This window comes from Myotis nattereri (genome assembly GCF_964212035.1).
Source record: "Myotis nattereri genome assembly, chromosome: 11".
Taxonomy (NCBI): domain Eukaryota; kingdom Metazoa; phylum Chordata; class Mammalia; order Chiroptera; family Vespertilionidae; genus Myotis; species Myotis nattereri.
In genome coordinates this window covers 36,700,244-36,709,314 of record NC_138086.1, presented here as the reverse complement: position 1 = coordinate 36,709,314, position 9,071 = coordinate 36,700,244, and positions in this window count along the sequence as shown.

The following is a 9,071-nucleotide window of genomic DNA, read 5'->3' as shown; positions in this document are numbered from 1 at the left end:
CGCAGCAGTGCAGACCTAGAAAGTGAACAAGCCCTTGCCAACTGGCAGGAACATGGGAGGCATCAGTTGAAATAAAAAGGCCACATAGACCCCAAAGGGTAGAGAAAAGATACCCGCCCAAAGGGGCACAGGAGGCCTACGTCCTACCAACCCTGTCCCTCAGTGGTTCCAGTGCAGCCACCAGGTACTTGGCTGAGGACCTACGGAAGTGGTAGCTAAGCAGAGTGGTAGTATTCTATCAGCTTTTCCACCAGCCCCTTCATGGTCCCACACCAGTGCTGAGATGGAGATTCCCCGATTCCCCTGTGTCTCTGACTTAACCACCTTGCCATGCTTGGGGAAGACTCCTCAGTGACTGTTCTCTGGACTCTTACTTCTCCCAGCTCATCCCACAATTGTGCAAGGTCTTATTTCTGTTAATAATTCCCTTTATTCAGTAACACTTGGTGATAGGCTGCTCTGACTGACACATCTCACTGGGTCCATTTAATTTTTCATTCGTGTATGAAATATTCAAAAATTTACAATCATAAGTGTTCAGCCTTGTGAACACCTGTATAACCCCACATCCAGATCAAGAAATGGAACATTACTCAGAGGTGGATGGGAAATGAGATAAGCGATGGAGTTGGGAATGTCTCTTCTCTGTGCGTACACATTTCTATATCCTGAACCTTTGAATCATTTTAATGTTTTACGTTTCCAAAAATAAAGCAACAAGTAGGAGGAGGTAAACATAAAAATAAATACAAACAAAAACCCTAACATTGATAATATGACCACAAAGAAGAAAACAGTGATGTACATTCTAAGGGGAAAAAGAGAGATTGTGTTACAATGAGAGATAGAACGTGAGTTAATAAGTAGTTTTGGTGTAACTTACAAAAACTATTTTTGTGCAAATGAGTACATATATTGATATTTTGGGGAACCAGGATTCTGACTGAGTCCGGAAATGTAAATAAGGGATGGAGAAAGGCAAGGGAAAACTGGAGTTAGACTGGAATTGTAAGTAGCTGTATGAATACACACACACACACACACACACACACACACACACTTCCTAATTCTGTCCTCTGAAAGGGGCTAGAAGTAACAACTCAGTTGCAGTGAGCACTCCTAATGTCTGTATTGTGGTTACTAAATGCCATTAAAAGGAACCAGGAACTCTTAGAGAAATGGCTGATTCCAGGGCTGGGCAAGAAACCTAAAAGATTAACAATGAAACATCCTGTGCCAGAAAGTTAAAAAGTGCTCAAGATCTGGTGGGGACATGCCAACTGAACACTGGGCCAGCCTGAAGATGCTCACCACTAGCTAACTTTGGGACAATTTGAGCATCAAAACAAATAAAGATAAGACTGGGTTATGTAGCTCATTAAATTAAAAAATGCATGAATCCATATTAAGTATTATTTTTTAGGTGGAGAAAGGGAAGTTCTTCTTTACAAGTAAACTAACAAATGTAAAAGGAATGGTAAAAGTTTAAAATCACCATTTTATAACCATTGTAAAAATTTATTTAGGGAAGAATCATTCATGGATGCTAAATTTGTTCAGTGAAAATTGGTGGGGAACAAGGTATAGAAAAATCTGTCAAACACACTTTATTATTTTTTAAACACACTTTAATTGAATAATCAAATTCAACTTCAGTAGTAGAACAAATTGACATCATTGCCTCTTGATGGAATGCACTGAGAAGGACATAATATCACCTATGTAGTCATTTTGCTAGAATATTGAATTTTAACAAGAAAATAGGCAAACTGTTTTCTCCAAAAGTAACCACTGTCGGAACTTTTAACACATTTGTTGACCTATTTTGGATTCTCCCAATGTTATGTTTGTGAGATCCAGTCACAGCCATGCTGTCCTATGTATGTTGACTGCACGCACATTCTGCAAAACAACTAGCTCTGACCTTTCAAGAATGTCAATTTCATGAAAGAAACCAGAGGACTAGAGAACTATTCTAGACTAAAGTGACCTAAAAACACATGACTACCACATACAATACATGAGCCTTGATTGGGTCTTGTATTGGAAATAAAAGACAATTATCAATGATATTGGGACAATGAAGACATACAGGATGGGGGAAAAGTAGGTGTACAGTTGTATGTGAAACAATTTATTCTTTTATTATTTGTGAATTGTATTATTTTCCATACAAACAGCTGTAAACTTACTTTTCCCCACTTTATTTTATTTTTTTTAATATATTTTATTGATTTTTTACAGAGAGGAAGGGAGAGAGACAGAGAGTTAGAAATATCGATGAGAGAGAAACATCGATCAGCTGCCCCCTGCACATCTCCTACTGGGGATATGCCCGCAACCCAGGTACATGCCCTTGACCGGAATCGAACCCGGGACCCTTCAGTCCGCAGGCCGACGCTCCATCCACTGAGCCAAACCGGCTTCTGCTTTTCCCCACTTTATATAAAATATAAGTTGCATAATTGGCGATTTTCAACTAGTCTACCACTAGAATTTTTAAAACATTAGGTACCTGACTGATTTAATCAGGAGAACTGACCTCTTGTCCCTTAGATCAGCGGTTCTCAACCTGTGGGTCGCGACCCCTTTGGAGGTCGAATGACCCTTTCACAGGGGTTGCCTAAGACCATCAGAAAACACATATATAATTATATATTGTTTTTGTGATTAATCACTATGCTTTAATTATGTTCAATTTATAACAATGAAAATACATCCTGCATGTCAGATATTTACATTACGATTCATAACAGTAGCAAAATTACAATTGTGAAGTACCAACAAAAATAATTTTATGGTTGGGGGTCACCACAACATGAGGAACTGTATTAAAGGGTCGCGGCATTAGGAAGGTTGAGAACCACTGCCTTAGATCATCAAATAAAAAAAAAATGACAACAGCCAACACAATAGCAGTCCTATAAATACATAGGTCATATAATAGAGTTGTATCTTATTGGTCATGTCACATAATAAAGTTGCATCTGGTTCGTTAATCCTTGATACTGGGCATCTTTATATACAAGCATAGGCACCTGATTTTTTTAAAAAGTCACTTTGGCCCAGCCAGTGTTTCTCAATGGCTGAGCATCGACCCATGAACCAGGAGCTCACAGTTCGATTCCTAGTCAGGACACCTGCTCAGGGTTTCAGGCTCGATTCCCAGTGTCGGGTATACAGGAGGCAGCCAATCAATGATTCTCTCTCAGCATAGATGTTTCTATTTCTTCCCTCTCCCTCTCTCTGAAATCAATAAAAAAAATTATAAAAATATTTTAATAGGTATCATTTTGATTGATTTACAATAATAATAATCATAATCATAGTAATTGCCTACCCTTTTTGCTCCAAAGTGAGCCACACTAGCCAGGCAAAACAACTATTAACCTATTTTTTTAATCAGATCGTTAAAAAATATATTTTGTGTGTGCTGAAGAATTTTAATAGTTTATGTGTGCCATGAAATGAAAAAACTTGGAAAATTTTGGTGCACCCCTCTGTGAGTTTTGTGCACAGTCTTGTTGTAGTTAAGCCTTGATTGTTGTAGGTATCACTTGGAGGAATTGACCTCAAGGCCAATTGGCTGTGAGAATCAGCTGTGTCTACAGTGGGAGAACTTCTGTGCTGAAGACACCCCTCTGGGGCAAGACTTGCTTCAGTGGGGCTTAGGTGCTCACTGAGTCTGCCCCCTGAGTGTGTCCCTTATGGATCTGAGGAGTTGTAATCTGGATGATCCCACTCTGACCACTGGGTACACTGGCTCTTGGATCTAAGGAGGTGCTAATTTAGCCTCTGCCTGAGGCTACCCAGCAGGAGCTACGAAGAGATCTGCAGATTCACCTTCCCTGTTTGGGGTTTGGAGGTGCCCAAATGAGGCCCAGCTGTGAAGCAATTCAAGCTGCTGGCGGGCCTTGGGCCTTCTCTTGGAAGTTCTGGGTCTGTCTGGCCCAGCTGCAGTTTGTTAGGTAATTTTCAGATTGCAAAGGGCCAGGGCATTCATATGCAAAAGCCTCTGTGCACAGCTTGGGTGGGGCGGGGTCTCAGGGGATCAACAGGGCAGAGCAAGCAGCTATAGCTGATCCTCAGTCCTACCCTAAGAGGCCCTGCATCTCAGTGTCCCGGTAATCGCTGCAAGCACCTCTGAGAGAAAGCTGCCCTCGAGTTCCGAGTTCTGCCTGCTGCCAGACCATCCAGTCTCTCCACGCACGAGTCTGGGTCCCCAGAGACTTCCTGGAACCAGAGTTCAGAGCAGTTGGGGGCTGTGACTCCCTCCCGATTCAAAAAGACAGCCACGTCCTCAGGTGCCAGCCCTTGCTGTGTACACCTCGGTATCTCTGCACTCCACCTCCACAGCTCCTCTGAGTCTCAGTGTGCTTTTCTCTTTCCTTCTAGTTGTAGAATTTCCACTCAGCCAGCCTTCCTGTAGTTCTGGATGATGTCCGTTTTGTCTTTTAGTTGTATTTTTGAATTTGTGTGGGAGGCAGCAATTTCCGGTGTTTACCTATGCTGCCATCTTGGTTTCTCCTCTCCCACCATTTTTATTTTTTTTAAAATATATTTTATTGATTTTTTACAGAGAGGAAGGGAGAGAGATAGAGAGTCAGAAACATCAATGATAGAGAAACATCGATCAGCCGCCTCCTGCACATCCCCCACCGGGGATGTGTCCGCAACCCAGGTACATGCCCTTGACCGGAATCGAACCTGGGACCTTTCAGTCCTTAGGCCGACGCTCTATCCACTGAGCCAAACCGGTTTCGGCATCTCCCACCATTTTTGAAGTCTTTAATTTTTCTCCATGATTTTTACAGTTTTCTGTGGAGAGATATTGTACATATTTGGTTTTTATTTTTATTCCTTAGTAGTTGATGTCTTTTTTTAAAATATATTTTATTGATTTTTTTACAGAGAGGAAGGGAGAGAGATAGAGAGTTAGAAACATCGGTGAGAGAGAAACATCGACCAGCTGCCTCCTGCACATCTCCTACTGGGGATATGCCTGCAACCAAGGTACATGCCCTTGACCGGAATCGAACCTGGGACCTTTCAGTCCGCAGGCCGACGCTCTATCCACCGAGCCAAACCGGTTTCGGCTTATTTTTTAATTTTAATTTTTTAAAATTTATTGATTTTAGAGAGAGAAGAAGGTAAAGAGAGTAAAGAAACATCATTTTGTTGTTCCACCCATTTACGCATTCGTTGGTTGATTCTTGCATGTGCTCTAACCCAGGATTGAACTTGCAACCTTGGTGCATCGGACGATACTCCAGCCAACTGAATAAATGACTTTACATGCTTGTTTTCCTAGGGCAGTTATAATTTCAGATATTCTCTTTTAGTCAGATGAATCTACAAATTGTCCCAGATTTTTCTCTATTTGAGGTCCAAATTATATCTCCCAGATTATCTCTTAGCACCAACAGGCCACATAAAACCTTTATTATTCAAAAACCCTGGGTTGTTTTTTTTTTTATTTAGAAAATATTATCACCTTGATTATACGCTCTTCATGACTATCACCAGGCTGAGGATTTTTAAGGTTGGCAGAATGGACTTGTTGACCAATTTCTACTGAGTTTTGTCCCTAGCCAAGCTAGAAGGAACTTGGTGTCCCTATAAAATATGCAATTTCATCTGACTAGCCTTTGATGTGACTGGCTTCCCTCCTTCCCCTCAAAAGCCATAGGCATTATTGTATTCATCACAAGTTCATCAAAAGTTGATGACTCAAGAGTCAGCCTTATAAAACAAAATCACTTGTAAATATGAGTCAGAGTCTGAGTAATAACCTTGCTTCTATTATCTATATATATAAAAGCCTAAGCAACTGAATTACCGGTCACTATGACACACACTGCTGGAGTGTTGCTCATCTGACTAATGTGTCCCTGCGGCCTGATGACAGACACTCACTCCCTCAGTAATCCTGCAGGTCCAATCTCCAGAAAACAGGCCAGACACTGATGGACCAGTGCCACCGACACGATCCTGACAGCGCTGCCAGCCTCCTGGAAGTTGGCCTCGGGCACCACAACTGCTTCCCTTCCCTAGATGCTCCGCAAGGAATAAACAATATAAAAGCAGCTGCCAGGTGGCTCTCGACAACCAGTGCGAAGGATGGATCCAGATTCCGGGCTGGTAAGGGTGTCCCACCACCCACCTGGAAGGCTGATCACGTCCTGGCGCCCCCCCGACCCCAGACCCCACCTGTGCACGAATTTGTGCACCGGGCGTCTAGTAATTAATAATGTCATTGCTGGGTGAGCCATGTCCTGCACATTAAGTGTTCCTGAATGTACATGATGAGAAACATAATTTTTTTTTTTAAATATATTTTATTGATTTTTTACAGAGAGGAAGGGAGAGAGATAGAGAGTTAGAAACATCGATGAGAGAGAAACATCGACCAGCTGCCTCCTGCACATCCCCCACTGGGGATATGCCTGCAACCCAGGTACATGCCCTTGACCGGAATCGAACCCGGGACCCCTCAGTCCGCAGGCCGACGCTCTATCCACTGAGCCAAACCGGTCTTGGCGAGAAACATAATTTTTGTAACTAAGATACTATTTTCAAAAGCTCCTGAAAACTTAGTTATGGGCAAATTCAATAACTTTTGAATTGAGTTTAAAAAAACAAATCTAAACACAAATTCTGATGCTTGTTTCGTATGTCTGGATTTTCCCACATTTGGAGTTTGCTGGAAATAAGACCCACCTATGAATCTGTACTCCTCGTCTGTACTTGGCAAGGTGACCTCACTTCTGCCCTGGAGAGCCCAGGCCCAGAGTAGAACATGGGGTTCATGCTCACCAGCTTGTTCCCCAGGCTCCTCTGGGTGAGCTGCAGCCCTCCATGACCACACACCTTAGATTTTTCTAGGAGGGTGAAGGAGGTGGTGGTGGCAGTAGTAACAAACCAAAAGGGAGTGATGAATTCTTGGGACCACAGTTGATCATATCACATATCACAGTTAATTAAGATTTGTACTAAGTAATTACTTTATGCTCTGTAATACTACCCTGTATCCAGCACCATAAGGAGAGAAGAGAAATAAGATATAACCTCTGTTCTCAAGAAACTTATAATCTACTAGAGACCCAGTGCATGAAATTCGTGCACGGGTGGGGTCCCTAGGCCTAGCCCAGGGGAGGGCAAACTTTTTGACTCGAGGGCCACAATGGGTTCTTAAACTGGACCGGAGGGCCGGAACAAAAGCATGGATGGAGTGTTTGTGTGAACTAATATAAATTCAAAGTAAACATCATTACATAAAAGGGTACGGTCTTTTTTTTTTTTTTAGTTTTATTCATTTCAAAGGGGCTGGGTCCAGCCCGCGGGACGTAGTTTGCCCACGGCTGGCCTAGCTGGTGATCAGGGCCGATCAGGTTCCCTGCCTCCCCCTCTCCTCCTTCTCTTGCCACCCATGTCTGTCACCACCTACCCCTGGTCCCCTGTCCCAGCCCTGGGCCTGGCCCCAGTTGGGCAATTGGGACCTGCTGGCCAGGGGAGGGCCAGGGGGAGGAATCCCGTAGGTTGGCTGCCGGCCCTGAGGAGGGAGCCGGCCCTCGGCTCCCCCAGAGAAAGGGGCCTCATCTGCCACCAACCACCCCCAGTTCCCCATTCCAGCCTGGGGGTCCGGCCCCTATCAGGCACTCAAGGCCTGCAGGCCAGAAGGAGGGACCAGGAGGTTGGCCCGCAGCTCCTGCATTGAGCGTGTGCCCCCTAGTGGTCAGTGCACATCATAGCAACTGGTTGTTCCAGTCATTCTGGTCGTTTTGTTGTTCTGTTGTAATCATCACTTAGGCTTTTATATATATAGATGAGATGAGTTAGGACGCTATTTCATGTGTTAACATTTTTCTCTAAATGCCAACTGAGTAGTACCAATATTGAAAGTTATGAGGTTGGCCAAGGCAGAGTTGGCTGCAAGCTTGATTGGGGTGGAAAGGCTTGGTGGGAGTTACGGGATGAGCTGGTCTGGGAAAGACAGTGTGTGTGTGTGTGTGTGGGGGGGGACCTCCAGGTTTATAAGAGGAGGGGAAAGGTCATGAGGAAAGGCATGGGAGTGGAAATTCTCATGCCTGCTTATGACACAGACTGGGCAAAAAATTGGAAATGGTGGGAAGACCATGGAGGTCTTAAATATCAGTCCAAAGGGGTGGGGTTTATCTTTGTTCTTTTTGTGAACAGAGGCTGGAAGGCCATCTACCAGGGGTGCTTTGCAATGGATCCTTGCCTTAGGGGGAAGGTTGGGGGAGTCATTCTTTCCCAAACTTGGCTGTGTACCAGAGCCTCACCCCCACCCTAATCCCTATTAGAAGCTTCTTAAAAAATACCTTCTTTTAAGCAAGTTTTCCCCACAGTACTCAGGACCCATCCCTGTTTTGATTCAATCGATCTGGGATGGGATCCAGAAATCCATGTCCTTCACGAGCTCACCCCAGAGACTCTGATGGAGCTAACCTGAGAATCTGCTAGGACAGGTCATTTCTACCCCAAAATGGCCCTGGCCTAAAGCAAAAGTTGAATTTTTAAAAAATCATATCCCTGAAAACTAGCTCTTCTTTCTGATCACTTCATTTCTATCACAAGTGCACACTCCCGGCCCTTCAGACTCAGTACTTTAGCATTATCCTGGAATATTTTTCACATAAACAACACAGGCAGCTGATTACCACTTCTCATTTCATATTCTTGACAGCGCCCTTAGATCTGCTCGTTCCTTTCTGTTCCCACTCGGGCTACATTTAGTCAGACCTTTTCTCACCTCAAGCTTAGACTGCTGGAGTAGTCTCCTGATTAATCTCTTATCCCTCCGGCACATCGCCTTCCCTGTCTCTGTCAGCACCATGAGTGGCAATCCCTGGGAGCTGAGGGCAAAGGAAAAGAGCCAGGCCAATATCAGTGAGGAACACACACACACACACACACACACACACACACACACCAGAACACACACACACACACACACACACACACACACCAGACCTCCCAAAATAGTTTGAATTAAGTGTCTCCCCCAGCATCACTCCTGAAGAGGCTGCACTTTTATACACAATGAACGC